The following is a 25,976-nucleotide window of genomic DNA, read 5'->3' on the forward strand; positions in this document are numbered from 1 at the left end:
GCTTCAGTTTTTACTAAGCATTTGTTCATAGATACAATTAAATCGAGTTGCTTTATCTGGTTTGTCTATCTCAACAATAAAATGTAAGCTCCAAGGGGGAGGCAATACTTTTTCCCTTTTGCTCACTGTCCTACCTTCAGGGCCAGGAAGAATAAATGGAATACAGCAGGCACTCAACAATGATATTTTAAATGAATTAAGGTATAGCTGTTTATATTTTGTGATCTCATAAGAAAGTTTGAAGAAATTAACAAAACTGATTTTTCCCAAATTGTAACAGATACTGTGGTAGCCTTGTCAAACACACACCTCTTCCTGCTTTACTCAGTGGCAGAACACTCTCACCCTCTTCCCCTGAGGTGAATCCTGATTAGGTTGAGTCACTGACAAGTAATGCCAATCAGAGTTGTAGGCACAGGAATATGATGCAATTACAGCCAATGATGTTTAGAAGGAAATGTTTTGCTTTAAAAAAAAAAGTGGCGTGGAAAAATGATCATCTTGCAAACACTGCCATAACACTCAAGATGGCAGTCAGAAAATGGAAATACTATACTATACATGTTCTTGATAACATCATTATGACAATTAATTAACCACCTATAATCCATAGTTCCTTTTGTGTGATATATCCCCTCATTATTCTCGCTATTTTGTAAAGTCTTCTATTATATTTTAATTAACATAGAAAGACTTTCCAAATATTCACATAGTTTACTGAAGTGTGTTAAGTCAAGCTAAAATGAAGATGGATGCCAGGTGTTTTTCCCCTTTTTTTATGCTGTATGCATATGACAATAAAACAAGAACTCTCACTGTGGAATATTCTCATAGGAATAATTTGTTCTTAAGAATTCAAAATATCGACCAAAGCAAAGGTAGTCCAAATACAGAATTTAAAATGACCTAAATAGTAAAATTATGCTCTAAACCATATGCCTAACCAGACTCTGCAGAAATACTAGTACTAATCCAAAGGAAGGAAGAAAGGGAAGGAGAGGGAGAGGAAGTTAGGGGATAAGGAGGAGGGAGGTGGAAGGTCCAGGCCATACAAAATCAGGACATGATGATTTAAATAATTATGTGTCCTTTGTGTGTGTACACACACGGGAAGGCAGATGGGGGGGACACATTCATTCATCTGAGATGCTCCCCTTCATCCTTGAAATAATCCTAGATTGGAGGGAAGAAAAGTTGTGTATCAGTGGCAAAGGGCTTAAGACTCCTCAGGTTTTGATTTTTAATGCAAACCTAAACCATTAGTAACAAAACCTAAACTACAACTATCTGAAACTATAACTCTTCAAGTTCTCAGTACAACCTACCAAACCACACTCCCTCTACATAAATCTTACAAGCTTCAGTAATTATAAAATCTGTTATTAAATAACTTACTCTAGACATAATGGGCCCAAAAGATAGGATATAAAAAATTAACTTACTATGTAAGTAACTTAATTCTATACTTAATATGGAAACTATCTAATTACCAATCTTTTATTAGCTGTTACTTTGAAAAATTACTGAATGAATTATGGCTCTGAAAAAAATTATTAAAAACTGCTAAGTAGAGATTTTCTTTAAAATCTTCTCATCGTATTCTACAATAGCAACCAAAAGAAATAAAAATTATTCTGTTGGTAAAACTTCAAAAATCTGTCATTAATTGAGGACTTCAGTCCAGAGTTTATCTGGTGGTAAGGCTATCTATTGACCTCAGGTACACTCCTTGCCTCCTCATGCTCTCTACTGTTTCTTCATTGGCTCAAGCTACATACAAGAAATGAGGAAAACAGTAGGGAAAGCAGCAGGGAAAACAGATGCAAGAATAAAGGCTGGATTGAAAGTATACAGACATTAATGACCAAAAAAATAGATGCTGTCTTAATCCATTTGGGCTGCTACAACAGAATAGCACCAACAGGGTGGCTTCTAAACAACAGAACTTTATTTCTCACAGTTCTGGAGGCCGGAAAGTCCAAGATCAAGGTGCAGGCAGATATGGTGCCTGGTAAGAATTTACCTTTCTGGCTCAGACAGCCATCTTTTCATTATTCTTCACAAAGCAGAAGGGACAAGGATCTCTCTGAGGTCTTTTTAAAAGGACACTAATCCTATTTGTGAAAACTTCCACCTTCATAACCTAATCACCTCCCAAAGACCCCACCTCCTAATATTATCACTTTAGGGGTTAGGAATTCAACCATGAATTTGGGAGCAACACAAACTTTCAGATAATAACAGATGTAATGTAAAAACCTGTTTTTACAAAGTATAAATAAGGTGCTGTTTTGACTACAAGAGATACACAATATTTTAGTATTTTAATGTAAGTCAACTAGATAAGCATTATAGAAATGAAAAGAAAAAAGTATTTAATCCCACAATTCCAACTTTAACCATTACACCAAAAAAATTCAGCACTAAATTTCGTACTCAAGATCATGTCCAAAAGAGTATCTATGGACTAACAACAATAACTAATACTTAATGAACACTATGTGCTAGAAACTGCATTAAGTTTAATTCCTTTAATTCTCAGAACAACCCTATAAGGTTATCCACATTTTACAGACAAGAACACTGAGCTTTAGTGGATATCAATGTCAACAGTCACTAAGTAAATGGCAGAGTTAGGATTCACACTTGTTCAAAATCACCACACCAGTGTCTCAATCCTTGTCAAATTCAATCTATGTACCTGTAAACACTGCTGTGAACACACTGTGACTCTAATTCAGTATCCTAAAGATTTTTAAGAAATCTCAAATGTATTTCTATACTTTAATGACTATCAACATGGAATCCAAGTTTTTAAAACAATCTTTTGAAGGGGTAATAGTAGATGGTAAGTAAATACTGGTGAGTGGTAACAGTGCTAAGTCACATATTATCTCAATCATTACCTATAAAATAAATATTATCCTCCTTTACAGATGAAAAAACTAAGGCAGAGTGGTAGAGTGACTTGCCCAAAGTCATACAACAGGTACAGGGTAGACGCAGGATTCAAATTCAGGTTACAGGGCATTCCAGAAACCACTACCTAATAAAGTCTCCATACTGTCAGACCAATTGCCTTAGTAAATCCATCTCCTGATCATTTCATGAAAGACTAACCATCTGTTTAAGTCAGTGTTCAAATTTTCTGCACATTACACAAGACAAAATATAATTAATAGTCCTTGCCATCCCCACTAGCCTCTTTAAATAAAAATATTTCTCCAGGGTAGTCTGGGGACTGACAATTTCTATAACCAAATTCAACAAGTACATTGCTTTTGTTACTACCAAGACAGCACCATGAATTGTCCTTACTGGAATAAAGCCGTTTAAACCTTTTTTTGCAGGAAAATCTCTAGGATGTTTTGTAAACATCAAAAAGCTGAGAAAAATGTTGACACTTTAAAAAAATCTTGACCCAGTAACTACTGGCACTAGGCTGTTTATTTTCATGAAGTCAGAAAAACTATAAATCTACAAAAATGTAAATAGTAGTTAAGGACATTAATTTATAAGTACTTGCATTATGGGATGAACATACTCTTTACACTGAAAACTTTTTTACCCTTGATATGTAGCCATAAATCACTTTAAAATACTGTAACCACTATGCAATTAAAGGAAAAGCAAGACCACGTGGGATTTTACTAATTGTTTCCTTTGAAAACTGTTTTCCCTAGGGTAAAAAAAAAGAGTGTTATTAATGGCTCCTATGTACCTTGCTTTATAGTTCAAACAAATACAGAACCTTCTGTTTCTAATGCTGAATTAATCTAGATCTTTGAAAATATCAAACGAAGGCCAATTTAACCACCTAACAAAAATAAGCAAGGGCTTATGGGGAGAGCAGAGATGGAGGAAGCAGAAAGAACTGGGTCAGTAGGTGGCAGATGTTAACTGGTTCCAGCTTGAAAGTAGTTCAAAACCATGGACCACAGTTCGTGAAAACTCTTAAAGTGAAAGAAAAGCTAAGAAAGAAAAATGAAAAACTTGTGGAAGAAAAGGTCCTAATGTAAAAGGGTGTGCTACTGAATAAAACAGTAGTCATCCAAAACATTTTCTTTTGAAATTATAGAATTAACAATATTGTCAACAACATATTATCTTTCTAGAACATTACACTGGTGACAACAAACTTTATTTCCTTATTTGCTTTGCATAATATTCCTGTGAGGTAGGTTGTATCCTCATTTTACAGATCAGGAAACTGAGGCTCAGGCTAATGATCTGCTAATAGACTGTGTGTAAGCTATGGCTCAAATATAAATCATATGATTCTAAAACCAGCATTCACACATCACTATTAAAATGTGGCCATGATGATGGCTACTCTTAGTGTCTACACAAGACGTAATAAGAAATAAATCCTTTGGGTTAAATTTTTTTTTTAAATAAAACTAAGAAAATAAATCCTCCTGCCTTCTCTCAGGTAAAAACAGGAATCCTTTCCCTAATAAATGATTTGTTTTAAAATACAAGGTTACAAGGTAAATGACTGGGTATCATGTGATGAGCCTATCAGAAACAAAGCTAAATGCCAGACTGTTTTAAACAGTTTATATAAATTCGTTTCATACCATTTTGGTGTAAAAAAAAAAAAAGTCAGCATGATGATCCCTATTTTATATTACAGTAACCAAGATGAAGAGCGGTTACACTACTGTAGCATATATTTTTCATACACTTGTCAAAGAAACTTTATTAACATTCACTGTCAGGTTATACCCATTTACTATTAGGGTAAACAGACATTCTTTCAAAATTTTTGTTTGTAATATAAAGTAAAACCACAGGATTGACTTTTTCAGACACCATTAAAGAAAAAGGCTACATATTTTCTAAACTTTATGACCTTGATAATAAAATAAGGGCTCTGGATACTGACTGCCTAAATATATCCAAGTAGCCTATAATAAAGTTCCCTTCCCAAACCTGTTTAGTTGCCTAAAGAGTATTATCCAAACTGAGTAACATATTTTGTTATGAGTAAGGAAGACTTAGGAACCACAACCACTGCCTCTTCCTTACAAATTTAGTCTTTGTTACCACTTTGTATCACCATCTGCCCATTTAAACACACAAGACCACACAGGCCTGCATTTTCAGGGCCAACTTTATGTGTAATGATAGTATTCATGGTTTAAGATGCTGGTTCTATGAAAGTTGTTTCCTCCCTGAACCTCAACCTATCTTGCTATGAACTAATTTAGAGCCTACCACCCAGGGAAACATGATACTCAGATTTTATTTTTAAGGGGGAAAAAAAAATTTCTCAAAGTCAGAAACTTATTCCATTCCTAGATACTGTTCTAAGCACCAGAACTATATCCAAATCAAATTTTAAAAAAAAAGTTCAACATCTCAAGTTCACTCCCATTTAGAACCTCCACTAGACAGGTAAGCTATTTAGTTTTAAATACTCCTAGGAAATTTAATTGACAGGGATGGAGTCACCTTTGAGAAATTTATAGAAATCTGCGAAATGATACCTTTCAAAAAATGTATTTTACCCCAAAGTAATTCAGTATAATGAATTAAGGATCAATTTTGGAAAGTTAACAAAACTAAAAAATTCATTCATCTTTGAAATGGTTGCATTCTAAACAGATAATTTGTTGCTTTCACTGAAGGCATCTGTGTTTTCTTGTTTCAGATGAATTAGTAGAGACTTATTATAGTAAACACTCAGCTAACATCTGAAATCAATCCTGTCATTATTCAGGTAAGGAACTTTATATGTTTCACATGAAGTTAAGCCAAAGGAACTTAAGTATTCAACAAACTGCAGTTTGGGTACTATCACAAATTACATGTATCACACTATGGACCCTACAAATTCAGTCTAACACTCATGCTATCATTTTATCTTCACACAAAGCATATGCAAAAACCATTGAACAATATGTCTAAATAACGCATAATGTAACAGAGGATGAATTCTTATCCCTTTTTTATTGTTTCTAAAGCTCCAGGATAGACCCTGGAGTTGTCTCCTCAACACCTGATTTAACACCCTATATATGTGAGGCATCAAGCTGGATGCTTTGTAAATTACAAATTTATAAATGGTATGGCACGCTTCCCTTTAGAAGTCTACATTCCTGCTGAAGAAATAAATATATAAATGCAGGGTGAGTGGTACTTATCAACTACAAAGGGAGAGTGAAAGAGGGCACAGGTTCCTTTCTTTAGGGTGATTATTAAAATCACAGGATGGGTAGTATTATGGTAAAAGAAACAAGTGGGAATCACAAGACACCTCAGAGGAAGATGGCAAAAAACAGTGCAGCAGTATACGAATGCTCAGTTAACATGTCTGAAATAGATAAGGCAAATAGCTTATGCATAAGGCTTATAAGGAATAGGACTTGAGGTTTATGGTGCAAGCAAATACCTTTGTTCAGAGTATGATACATTTTATCAGGAAGTTCTGTTGTCCTATAGAGTGTAGAATGTGTTGGATAATACAAACTAAAAAATAAAAGACTAATTAGAAAGCTATTGCAGTAACTGTCTAACAATCATGAAGTACTAAAGCTTGAATTTGGAAGAGGAAGGTGAAAAATAAAAGAAACCAAAACTTGGAATTCTTCCTGTTAGGAAAATGATCTTTGAAACAGTCATATATATGGTTATCTGTTATCATATGTTGACTATATTTGCTCTTAGCCTCTTCCGTTATAGACAGGAGGAAAGAGAAAATGCTGTTTTGCCAAAAGTGAATAATCCTGAACAGTTTCCACAAAACAGTTTGATATGATGTGCTAATGAAACATAAAAGACTATATTCATCCAATCCTAGAAAATCATACTGCCTAAGAAATGATTCACAAAATTTGTAAAACTGACTTGTGTTATTTCATGTGAATATAAACCATGGATATTCAGTTAATAAGTTTTACTCAAAGAAGTTGACCTATTCACCACAACTTTAATAAACACATTATTTTATTAAATATATTTATATGTCCTTCCTTTGTCTGTTTCTACTCTAAGCAAGACATCTGGCAAGTTTCTGAAAAGGAAAACATAAGACCTAGGGGAGGTATAAAGGTAGACACCAAGAAGGAAACCTTGAAGGGGACAGTGTTCACTGCTGACTTCAGCCAAATCAACTGGTGTAGCCACATGGGGTCACGGGATTGCAAATGACAATAACACAAAACAGGTAGTTTCTTAACTGATGACTGTAATATCTTTCCTTCCTAGTAATGCATTACAGGTCCTGAGACTCAGGGTCTGCAATCAGATGAATAATTATGCCACACCAACCTAACCACATAATGCAGATAGTAGCTGGACATTCATAGACAGAGTCAAGTGACCTGGTCAAAAGTCCATGGATCTTGGCGAAAGACTAATGGAAATACAGATGGCAGCTGATACCTATACTAGAAGGTAGAATTGTCCTAGGCAGAAGGTATTTTAAGACTGCCTGATTATTTAATGTGCATTTCACGATGCCTTAAACAGGAATCTTTCTTTTAATTATTAACTGATATACATTATTATATTGAAATGAAAACATTTAACATTAGATGTTTAAAATAGGCACATCTGGTTCCATCAACACCAGATTTCTTTAGCTCACACAAAATTCAGAATTTACTGACACTTAACTATATCCCTCTCTTCTGTTACAAATGTCAAAATAGTTTATCAATATCTGAAACTTAAAAGCAAGTAACAAAATATGGGAATAATACTCCTTCTTTCCTATAATTGGAAAGACTTAACTATATTATTAAAAATGAAGCAATGAGACAAAATACAATACCTTTGGATGTGTTTCTTCCAAATGTTAAAATAATGAGTCCTGAGAACAGAGTTCTGAAATAGCTCACAATCGACACACTCCCTGAAAATTAAGAGAAGTGTTACTTACAGTGCATCTTAGCTCAGAGAATTTCAATAGCATGTTTTACAACAGAATCTTAACTATTAACTAAAACTGTCTCAAAAAAACAAAAAACGATGTACTGAAAGACATCGTAATTTTCTTAATTATAAAATATTGTTAATTATACATGCCTTTCTTGGGCACAGCTGTTGACTACATCTGATGAAAAATCTGCATTATAAAATTATTTACCAAAATATACTATCTTTATGCTACATAAATACTATCACTTATTCTCAAGGAAATGAGAAGCTAATGTCTATTATGAAAAGGAATTCTGGTGAAGTATTCTGGGAGAAAAAAGTATTAGAGTTATTTGGTAGTCAAGACATAGTTTGAAACACTTCCTTTTTTTTCCCTACAACACTAGGAACAAAAAACATTAAATTCAGAACCATCCTAGATACAGAATGACATCAGCATGTGGGAAAGTTTATACTCTCAGGAACAAAAGAGAAGGTGAAAAAGTTTCTGACCAATAAGAGACATAGTTTATACTTTGAAGTATACTGTGGTGATGCAAGAATCTTTATATTGATCAAAAGGCCAATGGACACTGAAGGCAGTTGATGATGAAGGCATGAGAGAACTCTGATTCCTCTATAGCAGCACTTCATTTATATCAAGTCACTGCACCTGTATCTGGTTTACGTTTCTAGAATTCTCAATTTCTATCCCATAGCCTATGAACAGTTTTCAAGGATTATAGGTTAGCCCACAAATAAATTCATAAACCTCAACATAAAGCTCTCAAAATGAAGGAGATATTTTTCATTCTCATTTCATTTTATCAGCACCCTTCAGTCTCCTTAAAACCACACACTGGTACCAAATTTCTTTGAGTGATGCTTTCTCAACATCCTGGAGAAGCAGGCTCTTCAATTTCTATGCCTCTAGGTCACTTTCTCTGCATCTTGCTTATTGTTAATTAAGTGACTGTGATCCCTTCATTCACATTTGAATCTCCCAATACCTATTATGGTGCAAGGCACAGAGCTGATGCTCAGTAAATGTCTGCTTAATCAATCAGTCAATCTGAGACTTTATCAATACATTATGCTGAATTAAAACTAACACCATAAAATGACAAGGCAGTTACATGGGCCAAAGTACAATAAAGAATACTTGCCTTTCTTTTAATTTTCTTGCCACTTCCCACCCCAGTACTTCATCAGCAAGACTTCTATTATCTGTGTCAGAACTCTCCTAATCCCTATAGACAATCAGCCCTGCTGGGAGGCAGGTCTCCTTTCTGCCATGGTGAACTGGGACTCTAGTCCTGCTGTCTGAGGTCCTGTATCAACCAGCATGATAAGTGACACAAATACTGTAATCATATACATCAGCAGCTCCTAAACTACTCCCCAGTCAACAGCAGGGAATTACATCTACATGTGTAAATCAAAGATACTTAGAATTATATCTGAGGGAAAAATGTTCCCCAAAACAAACCCTGAAGAGAACTCCTAATAATTAAAAAAAAAATCATCATTTCCTATTAGGACACTACATTTTCGGTAGCTAAATAAAAACATTACCAAATCACTTTACATGATAAAATTTAACCTTATTTTGACCTTCCTCATAAAACAAACAAACCTCTCTATCCAATAAGGTTCCATCTGAACTATGTAAGATGATAAGCAATACCTTAATTGCATCCATTTACATGACTGTGAAACTATTCTGGGCTGAAGTCACCGGCTAAAATGTCACAGAATACAAAAAAGTAAAATGTGCACAATTTACTAGGGAGGAATAATCCATTTAGAGTGTGGTAGCAACTTCTTCCCTCCATAGGAGACACCAAATGCTTAATGCAATCAACAGGTGCAGACATCTCTATTTGAACTATATGACACATATAAACACTGATTGTATCAATATAAGTATATAGATAAAATATACTAAAAATGTGTATTTGAATAAGTTCATCGTATTTAATGGCTTTCTTATTAAAATCAATCTGCCTAAAGGGCAATTCTATGCCCTAATAGTATTCAAAATCAAAAGATGAAATAAGGCTATAATTTTTTCCATTGTCTCATAAAAATTTATAACAACTAAAATTCCAGTTACAAAGCTGTAACAAATTTTAGGACAAGGATTGCAAACACAGCATCCTAAGAATATTAAGAGTTTCTGCTTTCAATTTTTATAACCTAAACAAACATATGTTCAACTAATTTGCTTAGAGGAGCAGACTTTCTATGTCTTAAAGCCAAAATACCACATTAGCAAAAGTAAGAATATACAGAACACTGACAGAAACTGACTACCACAAATTTTAAGGGACAATGCATATTCTTTAAAAACCTCCGAATATATAAAAACACACAAAAACAAGGTAACCCTACACAGTATTTCCCTTTTGTGAAATTCTAACACAACCTAGTGATTATCGACACTTGAATTTACTGAAGAGAAGGGAACTGAAAGGATAGGATCTAGGGTACTTTAGAAATGTTTATAATATTAGTACAAATGTAGAGTAACAAATATTTGTTTTAGGTTTACTATAACATCACTAGGAGATTCATTTAAGAAGTTTCTGTCCCATATTTAATTTACTACCCAATGCTTTTATACTACTCAAGCCAGTCTTTTGCAATTTAAAAATGGTTTGGTGAAAAGAACTCATGATATAAAATGTATGCTTCTTTACCTCTCTTCATAGAAGAGCAAGACTTTTTCATGTAAATCTGTATCAGATCCAAATCACTTCAACTGATGCTACTGCACAAAGAACAGAGGATGAATACACACTTATTTAAGTCTTATGTTCCTAAATAAACTCCAATACAATGCTATTCCTTTGTAGTTTTTAAATGGGAATATACCTCAATTTCTCTCTATAAATTGAGCCAATTCACTTTGGAATGGCTCTGTAGTAAAATAAATTCTTACATATAATTTTTAAAGTACTAGTTATTATTGTCATCCACATTATAACGTTCAGTGGCCATATCTTCTTTTAGATACTTTAATTTTCTTTGTATTAGAAACAGTTCAGGGTCTAACATGGTATATATAATCTGTATATATACGTAATAGGCAATTAGAGGTTCACATCCTTTGACAAAGATAAAAGCATGGGAGCTAATCAGAATTTTCTAATATTATTTCTAGTGTTCCTGGTCATATTTCTATTTGAACTCAAATCTCAGGTTGATGAAAGTTTTCTGATAAAGATAACTTCTTGTTGTTTCTCAAACACTTCCCTCTGTCCATCCAAAAGACTTAATGCTTTATGTTCCTAAAGCTCATTGATTATGATCACAGTATCTAAAGTTCTATCTCATCCACAAAAATTAGGATTTTCCTTTCCTTGGATATCAGAATATGTTAAAGCCAATTTTTATACCACAAGTTAGCTTTTGTGTATCTTTTAAATGAGCTACAATCTTGAACTGAAAATCAACTACATTAATGGCATCACACAGCTTTCAAATTTGAAGAAAGAAATAAGTCTGAGTCTAGACTCAAACACACTTCATTTTATTGGCATGAATCAGCCTCAGGTGAGCATGTAGTAACTCCTACCTAGAAAGCAAGTATGTGTGTGTGTGTGTGTGTGTGTGTGTATGTATGTATGCCTCTTCCTATTTTCTCTTTTCTCTTCCTGTTCCTCTTCCTCAGGAGGTCAATCAACAAAATGTTACACTTTTAAAATATTATAGAGCAGTATGAAGATAAGCTATCCATCTGTCTGAAAAAGTACCTAATTAAACATCAATACTGTATGTAAAGTAAAATTCTGGACCGACAGGGTTGCTCAGGTAACACTCTAAAAAAAAGTGACACAAATTGTAGAAACCACTCCATAAAATCAAGGGTATCCAGACTAGGCCCTATCTCCTTTTCAAACACCTGCTACAGAATATGTCACTTCACAATTCCATCTAGGAAACATTTTTCTTCCTCTCTCACCTGTTACCCCACCCTCCTGCATTCAAGACCATAAACAGCAGTTATTCCCCATTATAAAACACTTGACGGTTAAAACAATGAGCCAACGAAGAAAGTACAATATTCTGTAACTGACATTTACTGCATTGGCCTTGGACTTCTAATCTTTACCAGACCGGCACACAAATCAATCCATCAGCTCATAAAGGTGTGCTTTTTTAACCTCTAAAACAGATGGGATCGGCCAGAAGTGTCTGGCATGTCAAACTGCTAATCACTGCTGCCCTTTGCACAAAATAACCCACTTAAGTTGAGGCATGGTTGCACTGTAACCGACATTAGTCTGTGGGAAACCCATTTAACTGTCACACACTCCTGCCACTCCTGCTCTCCCTTAATTAAGCCTAATGCCTTATGCTTTGACCTTTTGTTCTAGCCTATTAACCCTATCTAGTACAAGTTCAATTATGTTAAACTAAAAACTTTGCTGTAAAATATTAAATGCTAAGCTCAAAAAATCGTAAGGCACATCCTTCCAGCCCATAGTTCTATGCACCGTTACTCACTGAATGCAACAGTAAAACCTCACTTTCAAAGTGATACTGATTCTCATTGAGTCAAGAAGAACCAAATTATCATTCTAGTCCACCTTATTTTACAAACTGAGGCCAGAAAACATTAAATGACTCTCATTTCATAGCTTCAGCAGAGCCACACTGAAACCTATCTAATCTCGAGCTCTAATCCTTTACTCTCCATGTTATCTCTGATTAATAGTTAAACCATTGAGCAGTGCATTAAGAATATTAATATTTTCAGCACAAATTATTACCTATCACCACCCTCTAGAATACACTACACAAATAGCCTAAAGCAAAATAAATGGGCATGTCAAAAATGTTTAGAAAGAACTTTTCCTTTCCTCCTCACAACAAAGCTTTCTATCTCATCACTATTTTTTTTCTATTTCAAAGTATTAGTCATTGAAAACTGCTAAATTCTGCAATACTCACAAGGCAATTTGTGTACAAATATATATTTTTTTTCTTTCCTGATGCTTCATTCAAGCATTCAAAAAAGAAAATGACTTCAGCTACAGAAATCAATTACCACTTATTATTTATTCCCAGTGGACAAATTCACAGCTGGATATCTTTTAAAATGTATTTTCTTCACACATATATGTATATGGATTGCAGTTCACATTCATCAGAATTCCAAAAAATAAAAACAAAAAACTTTAAAATTGATTGTAAATAGAATGTAGCCTAAAGTAACATGCTATCATCATGTATTTTAGTCTTTGTAGTTGTGCTAAAATGATGAGTAATTCCAATGACAGAATTTATTTATTTAAGGAGGAATAAGAGAATGTGAAACAACAGTTTAAAACTCAAAGTGAATGTGTTCATGTTATTAGAATGATATCTTCAAAGGAAAACATCTCTTGGCATTATCAGAAGGAATACACACAAAGATGTATAAAATGTAAAATACATGGATAGATGAGTAATAGTCAGAGCTAATATAACACTTGTAGCAGGGACAACTACCAGCAAACCAATGATTCAGAGTCTCATTTGCCTTTTTTACTGCAAAGAATAATACTGTTAATTTAAATGAGGTATCATGCCTTACTTACAAGAGTCAGTACATTATAAGAGAAATTAAGTTGGGGCTCTGCTAAGGAATTAAACAGTAGGAAATTCATACTAGATTTATGAATCTAGGAAAATCATATAGATTTATGCACTCTAATTCACATTGACTGACACAAAGGAACAATGAAAGACAAAGGCAGTTCATATATGCAAGATGTAAATGTTGATGAAAACACAGAATATAACACATAAATAGTAAATGTGCTAATTTTTCTACTCTTTTACTTTGGGTGTTCATTAGCCTGTATTTCTTCTTTTGCTATGATTTATAATCATGTGGATACATGGACAAATATGTAGACAGTGATTAGAGCTGTTTTTTGTTTACAAAAGACATCTACTTGCAGCAGTGCATAAAGTTTTGTAAAAAACTTTGTCTTCACAAAGCAAGAAACTGGGTTAAACTTTTTAAGAGCATTTGTTAAATCTCTATTAATCCTGTAAATAAATCCCAGGTTATCTATACATTTTCTTTACCATCTGAAAACTGCTGGTCTAGAAATTCCTGAGGTCCATTTTTAAATAATTTTTTCTGCTTTGGCATTATTAATCTAGTTGAACGTAACAGTGTTCTAACAAGCAAAAAATCCACTTCTAGTGAACAGCAAATAATAATTTTTAAAAAAATAACAAAAAGGTTTCATATACTACTTAAGTTCTATAACTTAATAGGTTTTGAATCACAAAGACATTCTTGATACCATCTAACTTTTAAGATAACTGAACTGCAGAATTAACTCTAGACAGGAGATTTTGAAATGCCTCCATCTTCTCAACTAGCCAAATCGAATTCAGTTAAATGTGCTGAACTAGTGGACCTTTATGACTACTGGAAGTGAAGCTAAAGGACACTACTAACAGCTTCTAGAAATATGTTGTTTCATTTCCTTAAGAAAAAATGTAAGCGTTGCCCCCATAGATTTTTCAGAACATGTTTTCTAATTAACTGTAATTTGTGTATTTCTACAAAATGATTTCAAGTGCCAAGTAATTATTATGTCACACCAACAATTTCACTTTTTCCTTCATAATTAATATGCCTGGAAAAAAGATGATCAATTTTAAGGAAGAAATGTTATTCCTTTTAGAAGTTCTAATTTAAATAGACTAAAGAAAAAAATGTAGAACAGCAGCTAGTATGCATGTTAGAATTAATAATTAGTAGCTGTTATGTATAAATACATAAAGGCTCCATTCCTGACCCAAAAAAGCCAGATTCTACTAATAGCTGGGACAGGTACAGTTCAATTCAGCATATGTTTTTAGCAGCTTTCTTTGTGCCAGGCTCCTACAGCACCAACAATACACAAGAATAAGCTCACTCTATGCAGCTTTACCATCTACTGAGGAAGACAGACATCAAACAAATGTGACTACTGCAATCAGGGATACAGAGCACTATGAGACAAATCTGATCTTGTTAGAGGTTTGGGGTCTACATTGAGCACCACACCCTCTTGCTCACTTGTCTGAGGATACTCCTTTCCAATTTGTTTCACCAAGGTCAGAATGTGGTCAACCTATGGCTCATATAAATGGCTACCATTAAGTTTCTTCTCTCTCTTGCTCTCTTCCCAGCAGGGGTAGACCTAGGTGTACTTGGTTCAGGGCACATTATCACCACTAGCTCAGACAGTGCTCTCTTATCTTATTTGTTACCTTTCATAGATAGGAGAATATGGGAATGGTGTCCATAACCTTTGCATTGTTCCCAACTGAGCCAATAGACCCAATCACCACCTTCACTAATGGTCTTAACAACATTACTGGCCTGTGAGTGCTCTGATCACACTAGTCAACTAAAGGCACCCACCTGGTTCTGCAAACCTACAAACAGAAAGTTCCCCTACTGATTTTTAAATAGAACTCAAAATGTACATAACATGTAAAAACAAAGTCATTGCACGAACAGATGCACACCTGTACTGCAAAACTTCTCTTTTAAATTTTCAGCCTAGAAAGTACATTCTCAGTACTAGATGTCAAATGAATCATAAGACTATTCTGAATAAAATATTTTAATTGCATGGGAAGATAACCAGCTCCAAAAGCAAGGTGATAAAGCTGGCCCTTCCTCACTTCACTTCTAAAGACCCAGTCCTTCTGGTTGTCATAGCCCCTTTCTAGGGGTTAGCTTAGACTTTACTGCTAGACCCTTCACCAGAAGTAATTACCTACTCCTTAACACCTAGTACACATGCCCCTCTTTCTCAAATTGCCTTAGCAAAACAAACAAACAAAAAGTGCGCAATAAATCAAGACTTCATTTCTTATACTGGCTTTACCCAACTACTAACAGTATGAATTTTAAATTTATTTAAATTCTTAGGGGCTTTAGTTTCTCCTCTCTAAAAAATAAATGTTTGGAAATTTAAAACTAACAATGACAAAAATGTTGTAAGATAAGTAATCACTTATTCCATTGGTTCACAAGGATACCCCTGTCAATTAAAAGAAGAAGACAGGCAAGAGTGGAATAGAGAAAATAAGAGAAAGAAGAAGGATCAAGAGAAAAGAAAAAAATATATAAATGTTAAATGGTAGCATTTATCACTACTTGACTGACAGTTCACACAAACTACCCATCCTATATACTTTTCCATTAAGCAAGATGCCTCTAGAAACAGACTGGTGGGAAAATGGGGAAGTGGCACAAGGTACCTCTAGAACAAGTAAGGGTAAACCCAGAGCACCCACAACTTTTGCCAAATTCCCTTCCAACCTGAAAATCTAAGGAGTCTATGAAATTACTTCAATTTGTTAAAGGCCAAACAAAAGAAATTCAAAGTGTGAAAAAAAAAAAGCAAAAATACAGAAGAAAGGTGACATTAATTCAGGTTAGTTAAGAATCACCAGGATAGGTAAGAGTAGTGTTTTACTAACAAAGTTAATAATGCATTGCTTTGAGTTTTGCCTCAATAACATGAAACATCTAGATATTGCAAAAGAACCAGATGGTGAATCAACAATTTCTATCTTCAATCCTTGGCCTCATACAAATCCAGTCTATTTCAATTAAACTTTTTTAAAAGGCATGGGCAGGTTAGGGAAATAATATAAACACATATCTGAACTCCAAAAAGATTTCTTCACCCAGATTGTTCACTTACATATTTTCTCTCTTGTTTGGCCCAATATGATATAGTCTCTTAATAAAAGATTGTTGCAAAACATTCCTCTGCAGCTTTTATACAAACCCTTTTGTTTTTCCAACATTTTCTTGGCAATTCAAAATCCAAAGCACACAAGGAAATATTATGTATATGAGCCTTATTACTCATCCTTGCATCTCCAATATATTTTCAATTTGACTATGCCTTTTAATGGAAAGGGAACCCTCAGTTTGATTCTTCTGGGTTCAAAATTCCATAAATTTTAAATGAGGCAAATAAAAAGAGGTGGAGAGGTTTATAACTCCATTTCTCATGGCCTCAAAAATAAAAGAACATGCCTAATGTAAACTTGCAATACACTATAGGCCACAAACCTCTCCAGCTAAAAGTCTTTCCTGACCATGGTATACTCCCAAAATGAGTAGAATACTCCTCATCTCCCTATTTCCACTTCATCCAACAAATTCACAAAAGTGCTGACATTTTAAGAACCATGATAGTCAAGAGTTTTAACTTTTCAATGAGAAGAGCTATGGATCTGAATTTGCTGTAACTTCCCTTTGAAGTGGGCAAACATAACTGGCCTTGGGAATATCCAGATTAAGATCATGACAAGCTTTTTTAATGAATTAGATCAAGAAACATGTTCTAGGGTAATTCTGTGGTACACTTCACAAGGACTAGTGTCTGCATAGGGAAGGAGCCTTCATGGCTGCTGCTGGTGACTCCTCTCTCAGGTAAGAGCAGAGAGCAGGGTATCAGCTCTCTGAGATCTAACATCAACTGTTGCAGACTCATCAGCTGCAAACAGTGTGTCCCCTCAGAGAGGCTGGTCTTCGCAAATCCAGTATGGGCTGTATGTGTTGCATGAGTTCTGTGGCTATCAGGTTGGGAGCAGGTTTTTTTGGATGGCTTTCTAAAAACTGGACAGAGATGGATTATCCCAGTGGCATATTCCCATGAAAAAGCAAATCATTTTCAATGAAATTAGCTGTGTGACCTTAGACAAGTTCCTCAGGCATCTGTCAGACTAGGTTTCTTTATCTGTAAAATAGAGAAAATGACACCTATAGGTCAAAAGGGACATATTCACCTCTACTCCTTTTAAAAACAGAGGCTTGAACACAGAACCCAAGAATGGACTAATAGTTACCAAAGGGAAAGGGACTGGGGAGGATGGGTGGGAAGGGAGGGATAACGGTGGGAAGAAAAGAAAGGGGGCATTACGATTAGCATGTATAGTGTTGGGGGGGGCACAGGGAGGGCTGCGTAACACAGAGAAGACAAGTAGTGATTTCACAGCATCTTACTATGTTGAAGGACAGTGACTGTGAACTTGGTGACAAGCAGTGATTTTACAGCATCTTACTATGTTAATGGACAGTGACTGTGAACGGGGATGTGGGGGGGACTTGGTGAAGGGGGGAGCCTAGTAAACATAATGTCCTTCATGTAATTGTAGATTAATGATATCAAAATAAAAATAAATAAATAAATAAAAACAGAGGCTTGAAATCTTTACTGCTTACTGTCACTATATAGTATATATTGCTGTACAGAGAGTTTCAGAATTCAGAAATCAAATCTAACTCCCTTGTTCTATAGATGTTATCCAAACAGATAAAAATACTTTCCCTTTATCTGTATCATACATTGTTTAGGTAGTAGAATACAAGCTAGAAAAGTATGTGTAGAATTACAAAACAGAAATACTTTTTAAAAAGTATGTTTTTCAAAAATCAAACTTGAGCCTACATGACCCACTGTGCAAATATTCCCTTTAGGGAAAACACTGCAACTGTGATTAGCTCATTTTGAGAATGTTTTTTATATCCCTTTTAGGAGTGTTTCACATATTTTCAAATACTTTTTCTTGATGTTCTCCACCTTCATCTGTCTTTCTTCCTTCTCTTAACTTGTTTCATTCCCAGTGTATAAATCTACTACTCTCTTGTAGATTACTATAAATTCACAAATTCAGGAATCAAAAAAAACCTAAAGCAGTATACTTTTCAAAAACCAGTTACCATCCCTTACATATTTCATATCTCTTAATTTCTAGTCAAACTCCTCAAGAGAGAAGTGCCTTCTTCATTCTGAACTTCTAATTCTCAAACTGTGTCCTGTAATATTTTAGGCACTCTTATCCCCACATTTTGTCATTAAATCACACAACAATTATGATACTATTCTCATTTAAGATGGCATAGAAACATAATTTCCTATCTATTACTGACTTTCTAAAATTCAGTAACATATTTAACATTCACATGTTATTATGTATAGTACAGGCAAATTCAACAACTTAAAACATACAACTACAAGGAGAACTAGCTCAGCCACTATGTGACTTAAGCTCTTCTCTTATCCACCGAAAGCCAATCACCTGACTTTTGCCTAGAACCCTCAAATAGCTGGTAAAGGGAAAAGTAAAATAATCAAAGCATACCACTAATAAGAGGACTATAACTACTTAGTTACTGAGTTGTCCTCACTCCACTAGCAGTTAAAGATTTTTAAAAAAGCAGCAGCCCTGACTCATTTAACAGGTGACTGAAAAATAACTTTCTTCATTAGAAGTCCAAGAGTGACAGACTCCTTTCCACCATATCACTGAATGAACACCTACATCAGGTCAACCAGAGTTGTACTGGTCCCAGGGGTATCTTAAACTGATGACTCAAATCCCAGCAGACTTGTAGTTTAATATTTCTTGAAACACTAGGCTTAGTCACACAGTGACCTGGAATCTAAAGCAAGTAAGTGTCTCTTCCTCCCATCCTTAAAAGATATTTTTGCTAAATGACATAAAGTTAAAAAGGCAAGATGGGACTTAATTTAGAGCTTTTATTCCCTGAGGTGTACCAAGTTAAAATTTTTTCTGGGAGAGTAAACCATGTTAGCTTTGATTTTCAAGCACAACCATTAACCCTGTCAAAGAAGCAACTCTACTTCCAAGTTTCTTAACAAAATGCTCTTTTTTTTTTTTAAATCCTAACCCTATTTATTGAAGAAGGAACAAAAGAAGGAGGGAGGATGGATGGATGAACAGATGGGCACAAACACCCTCTTAGCCAAAGTTTCAACATATTCCAGAATTCTTTTTGAATTTCTATCAACCAAAAAACAAATCAGATGAACTAAAATTTCTTTATGTATAAGTAACAATAGTGGAGTCCTTATTTTAACTCTAAACAGGGACTCCCTCCTACATTTCTGAGCTGCCAAGCCTTCTAAATTCTTCAAATCTGATTTTCATTTTACTGCTAGAAAAATCCTAATACAATGGTAAACTGTATCACATTTATTTTTCCTCATTCTTATTCTTTTCAATATTTTATGAACTTAAGAAAAATTATCTATGTTTCAGGGGTTCTGATACCTCTAAATAGCCCAGATTTTATAATACAATTGTAATATTTGCAAGATAGTATAGGAATCAAGGTTCATAATACAGAATACGTACTGTAACAGTGACAATTGGTATTAACATCCTACTTATCTCAATACTTGTATTACGAAAAATTAAAACTACCCTTCATACCTATAGCAAAATGAAAGTTCTGTTCTACATGAACTCTAATTTTTAGAACCCTCAATACTCCATAGCTATCAAACTGAAAATTAAATTTCAAGGAACAACAGTAATAACAACAAAAAGATGGGCACCTTCACTATAATTTGCAAAGAAACCCTGACTCTTTGGCTCCAATATTCTCCCCACCTCTGAATAGTAAGATAATATGCTTAAAGAAAACATTCTTTCAGCAGTTATTTACATCAACTTATTTTTATCAGAAATCCTATGGGAGTTCTCCAGTGCACCACCCAAGCCTCAGCACTGTTTTCCACATTGCGTATGACCCTTGAAAACACAAGATCTTAAAAGAATAAAGAAAAGGTGATCTACTATTAATTCATTTTCTTCCAAATGAACTGCAACTACCATTTCTATTCTGGTACCCAATTTTGATCCTTTACCTTAGACATACCTAAGAGACATTCAAAACAAAGTGTTTTGAATGCACAATTCAATTTGCAATGTGGAATTGAATTGTGCAAATGCACAAATGAGGAATTATCATTTCTCCCCCTCAAACAACCACTATTTATATAATATTGCTTCTCTCACAAGGAGGAATCCATTACCATCAGCAAGTCATGTCCCTGCTTCAGCATCAGATGTAAATAGGATCAAGAAACAAGATCCCTCTCCTCCATTTACTTTTTGTTCATTCCAACCTCTGGACATACTCCTCAGTTCATTCCACTGGCCCACTTCATCATCTGCCACTTCTGATTTTTACCTTCTCAAGTCTTAGTGACCACCCTGGTGTTGTATTTCTCCAACTGTGTTATCTAAATACTACAGAGTGAGTTTGCTCATTTTACCCCCAGACAGTCCCCTCAGAAAACCACAACTTAAGGAAATGCATCTCCAACTATTTAATTCACAGATTTCAACTCATTAACCTGAAAGCCCAATCTTCCTCACATTCTACTGAAAATGTTTCTTTGACTTTTCAGTTGTAATCAAAAGTTGCTTTTCATAAAAAACATTACTCCAGCTGGAAAACATGGCTTGTACAAAGGTCTTTGGCAGAATGGCAAATGCTCTTACCCAGTCTTCATCTATGTAACAGTGAATCACTATTAACACAAACCAAAACCAACCCTGATTTTGTATTAGCCCCTTGAAGAGGCGAATTGGAAAAACACACAAAAATAAAGAACCTTCCCCCCACCACAGCCAAGAAGGTAAGCTACAAATGAAGGCAATTTTCATGGAAGAAAACATCTAAAGATATAGAAGCTACTAATCTTAGAAAAGGGGATGAGAGAGTGAGAGAGCAATAAAAAGAGAGGCAAAATCATTAACAGATAAATTAGAATTCCTTCTTCTCTATTAAACCTACACTTTAAAAACTAACTCTACAAGACAATCTTCTAAAAAGTAAAAGTAAAACTGAACCTTTCAGAATTTAAAGTAAACAATCTTTTCTTGATAAAAATTAGATTTTTTTAACTTATTTGGGGCATAATTATCTTTTAACCTGATATACAAAAATATCATTGCTTTTCCAAAATAACACTTAAAATATGAGCTTTTAAGTTTCACAATCTTAAGCATTAAAATTAAAAATCTAATCTCTTTAATGTCATATATCCTAAGCAACTCTGATTTAAAATTACTTCTATGCCATCATCTTCTAGAACTGGTTTGCATTGAAATCTGTACAATTAGTAATAACCTTCTTCCCTCTCATCTTTCTAGAGAGCCAAGGATGACATATCTCCTTATCTTCTTATTTGTTCCATTAGATTGACATATTTTGCCTCAACTGTCACCTTCCATAAAACTCTGCTTTCAGACATGAGTTAATTCATTTTTACTTGTCCTCAATGTTCTAAAGTAGTGATGTTTGACAGAATTAATACAGTGCTCTAGTTCTCTCTGTTCAACTGGTATTTAATTAAAGATCTTGAAGACTATCTTTCTCTCAGGTTATACAATTTTAAAGGACAGTTACTTCCTCCATGGACAGAGTGATAAGCCACATGGCAACAAAACTGCCTTCTTAAACTCTCCCATTTAACAGATTGCTTTTCTATGTATAAACTACCAGCAAGACAGATTACCACTTTATTTCACACTGGTTTCATTTTTCACATCTCTGAACCACAACTCTACTATAGCCTATACTCTCTCTTACCGTCTGAATTTCTAGAATTTCTGGGGTTTTAACACTCCCTTATATTTTTCATTATTCATTGTTTTTGTTTCACCTAGACCTCAAAAAGTCCTAATGGCCCGCATTTCATCTGTACAATTTCTTGAATCTCTGGTAACAATACAAAAGTCTTTAAGCAGTCAGAGCTACCTTGGAGCACAAACTAAAAACTCCCTGTTTTAAATTCTTCTGAATTAATATCTTTTGGAGAATAGCCATTCAACTTGCTATGTCATAATTTTCAATCCTAAAGCAACAGTGGTATTTCAATGACACTTGCTATTTATGACACAAATAATTGTTCTCCTGGCTGGTCTTCTGAAAGATAGCACTTCTTAATCATTTTTGGCCGTATCTGAACCTCAAGAGATACATCAATTTAAGCAAACTTTAGGAGCAATAAACTAACAAACAGACTCTAGGTGGTAGTATAGGTTATTTTTTATCATGATGCTCTTAAAACTGCAAGAATCAGAAGAGCCTTAAGCTTCTTTTTCAGACACTTCTTTATTATGAACTTGCAATATTTTGGGGTGTTTAAATTAACAAAATCTAATTTCTGCAGTTTGGCGATGTAAGAAGTGGATCTAAGTCCAGTCTTCCCAAAGGCATTAAACCTGGTTTTCAACTACCTCAAAGGCACCGTAGAGAATTCATTTGAGTAAAACCAACAATGAACAATCCTTTATATATATATAATGTTTTTTATTTTCACTCCTAGGGCACTTTCAGGTCTAAGTATGGAAAGGTCTTTCACCATAAGAGTGTATGAAACAGACTAGTGTAACAAATCCTACAGCCTGCAGGGTATTTGTCTGTTGTATTTGTCTATAGGAACTGATTTCAGGCAGAGAAAAGTTAACTATTGGTTGAAGCCACTACTCTGAACCAATTAAAACCAATAAACATTACCAAACTGCCAGGCAAAACAAAAGCAACTTACTTTCAAGTTGAAAAACATTTCAACATACACTTAGGTGCCAGGCAGCTGAAGCAGCACTTGTTTAAAAGTCCATTTATTTCAGTGTTTCTTCAACAAAGGTGGCAAACTGGTGATTAAACATTGAATAATCACATCAGGAAGATGCCACCCACTTGCTAAACCTCTGATTCACTAATAAGCAGGTTCAATGCAATTCATAACTTTAAGGAGTAAATTACCAAAGCCCTTTGCTTTACAAATTTCCCCTGCCCCCAAAATGTAAAGAGCATTCATCACATATAACCCGGCAACCATTTTTACTCTGGACACCTATAGACGGTCTCTCTTCCTCTTAAAATAGTCTCCCCCATCCCGCAAAATCTCACATTTAGACGTTCATGTGATAGAGACTAACTCCAACTCAGTTCCACCGGGTGAAAAGTCCTTACAACTTGGCACATCATAAATTTTTTCCAAAATAAGTTGTCCTATTAAAAATTTTAAAACCGCAAAAGTATTTATTCTGGTCTTTTTACTATCTTCAGAGCCCAGTATGCCTAAGGATAAACACGACAGAAACTCCTGTAGTGCTTCAGAAATCAACATGTGTCACAGGCTCCCAGTTTGTTCGCCTCTAAGACACAGTTGATTCCTTTGTTCCTTCAGACTTAACAGCAACTCTTGATTAAAATTTGGAAACTATTTTGGAGAAGATGGGAGGGTTTGTAGAACATTTCCAGAGAAACCCTTCATAAAACAACAATTTCCACTAGTAATCAGGAAGGAACAGATAGAAGAGGAGAGAAAAGAAGCCTCCAAAACCTCCCGTCTCCACGGGGCTCACCTTAACCGTGAGCCCGGCTTCTGGCTCAGGGGTAAAGTGATGGTTGAGGCCTCGGGTCCAAGGAGCCTCTCGGGAGGGGAAGAACAAGTACCGGCGGCCCGGGCCAGGAGCGCTTGTGGGGACCGGCAACGCTGCCCTTTTCCCATTCACTTTCCCTGGCCCGGAATCCGGCGAGCAACACAGCAGGGAGGCACCCGGGCGAGAGGCGGGCAGCTGCGCCCAGCGCCGCCCAGGACGCCCCGGGCAGCAAGAGCGAGAGCAGCGCGGCAAGAAGCGCCCGGCACTCAGGGCCGAGAGGGCAGCCGAGCGGGGCGAGACGTCGGCTCGGCCACCCGTGTCTGGCCCGCCTCCGGGGACACAAGGAGGCCGCCCCTCGGCCCAGCACTGGCACGGACGAGTGGGTAAGCACGGGGCCAACTCCACAACTTGCTTGTCCCGCCGCCCGGGTCCCCCGACTGCTTGGGGAGATTCGGACCCGGCAGGAGGGGCGGGCTTTCCCCGGAAACGATTCCTCCCCGCCGCTGAGCCCACCCCGCGGCGGGCCGCGCGTCCTCGCCGCCCCGACGCCCCCGCGGCCCTGCCGGCCAACGCCAACGCCGCCCCGGGCCGTTTCCGGAGGCGCAGGCGGCCGCTTTCCGAGCCCCCGGCCGCGGCCGCCACTCACCCGAGGCCGCCGCGGCTCCGAACCGCGGGCTCCAGGCTCACTCCACGAAGGCGCCCCTCCGCCCCGGCCTCCCTCGCGCCCCGGCGAGCTCCTGCCTCTGACCAGCAGCGCTGCCGAGCACAGCGGCGGACGCGAGGCCACCGGCGGGCGCGCGCGGGCGGGCGGGCGCGGGGCCGCGTCGTCCCTCCGCCTGGCCGCCGCCTCCTCCTCCGCCACCGCCTCCTCCCGAGTTCGGGGCTCTGCTGCAATGTCTGCGAGGCTGACTTTGAGCGCCTCGCTCGCCACCCGCCTGCAATCGCGCTCCTCCCTCCGCCGCCGAGTCCGCCGCGGCCCAGTCCCTCCCCTCGCCGCTCCACGCCATTCAGCTCTTCAGCCAAGTTTCTTAACCCTTTTTTTCCCCTCCCTCCCATTGTCACCGGGCAGGCGGAAGCGGCTGGTGTCCCAGCAGCTCTCGGGAGCTGAGGAACCACCTCTGTTTTGTTGTTTTCCTCCTTGTGTACGCCCTCCCGGTGGCCGGGCGGAGGAGGCGGGAGGATCGCGGCGGCCGGGAGAGGTGGGTGCTTCACGCGCCCGAGCAGTTCTGGGCTCCCGGATCTGCCCAGCCGCCCCCGATCGCCGAAGGCGCCTGGACAGCTCCTCCCTCGAGCCCGAGGATTGTTTTCGTTACACAGGCCAAAGGCTCGCGTTTGGGGTACAGCCTGGGGCCCGGGACGTCCAGGGTACCCCCTTGGGGCTGGTGCCTTAGGCGTCTCCCTCCTCCAATTTCACCCCACACACGCATCCCCTTGGCTCCCTCTCACCCACCCCGAACTTCTACCACCTTGTAATCTGTATGTCCTGCTTTAATCTTGGGGGTCACAGGCACAAACTCCAGGTCACTTTGACTCCACGCTCAGCACGTAGTAGACACCCAGGAATAAATGTGGAGTGACTCCAAGACAAACTGGGAAGGAGACCTCAGGAGTGCCCCTTTCAGCTCCTAGCACGGATGTAGGACCCAGAAGCAGGGTTTATCTTCAGCTGCTTTGTCACTGTGAAGTCTCCAGCGGAGTCTGTCAGCGAAATTTCCATCCCTGGGAAGAATTTGACCCTACAACTCGAGGCAGAAGGAACAGGGCTGCCACTTCTTCGGCATTTCTCCCCGCCTCAGTCTCCAAATGAGAAATAACAATAACATCACGAAGCCAGGGTGGCAGCGCTGTGGATCCTCTCGGTTCCCCGCAGCCTA

At 37.0% G+C, this 25,976-nt stretch overlaps 2 protein-coding genes across 3 annotated transcripts in view; both read right to left on the bottom strand.

The window, feature by feature from the left end:
* Window positions 1–24,877, bottom strand: part of SAMSN1 (SAM domain, SH3 domain and nuclear localization signals 1) — a 448,469-nt gene extending 423,592 nt beyond the window's left edge. The window contains exons 1-2 of one of the 2 annotated variants that reach the window (XM_073231830.1): window positions 24,749–24,804; window positions 7,781–7,861 (exon numbers count right to left, since the gene is read on the bottom strand). The gene's annotated coding sequence lies outside the window, so the exon portion shown is untranslated. Of the gene's footprint in view, window positions 1–7,780; window positions 7,862–24,748 lie in introns of both variants that reach the window. The other variant, XM_073231831.1, reaches the window with a different exon arrangement.
* The window catches only part of NRIP1 (nuclear receptor interacting protein 1), a 92,058-nt gene extending 67,180 nt beyond the window's left edge, over window positions 1–24,878 (bottom strand). The window contains exon 1 of the mRNA XM_073231826.1: window positions 24,749–24,878. The gene's annotated coding sequence lies outside the window, so the exon portion shown is untranslated. The remainder of the gene's footprint in view (window positions 1–24,748) is intronic.
* Between the last annotated feature and the right edge of the window lie 1,098 nt (window positions 24,879–25,976).

This window comes from Manis javanica, chromosome 3 (genome assembly GCF_040802235.1).
Source record: "Manis javanica isolate MJ-LG chromosome 3, MJ_LKY, whole genome shotgun sequence".
Lineage (NCBI taxonomy): Eukaryota > Metazoa > Chordata > Mammalia > Pholidota > Manidae > Manis > Manis javanica.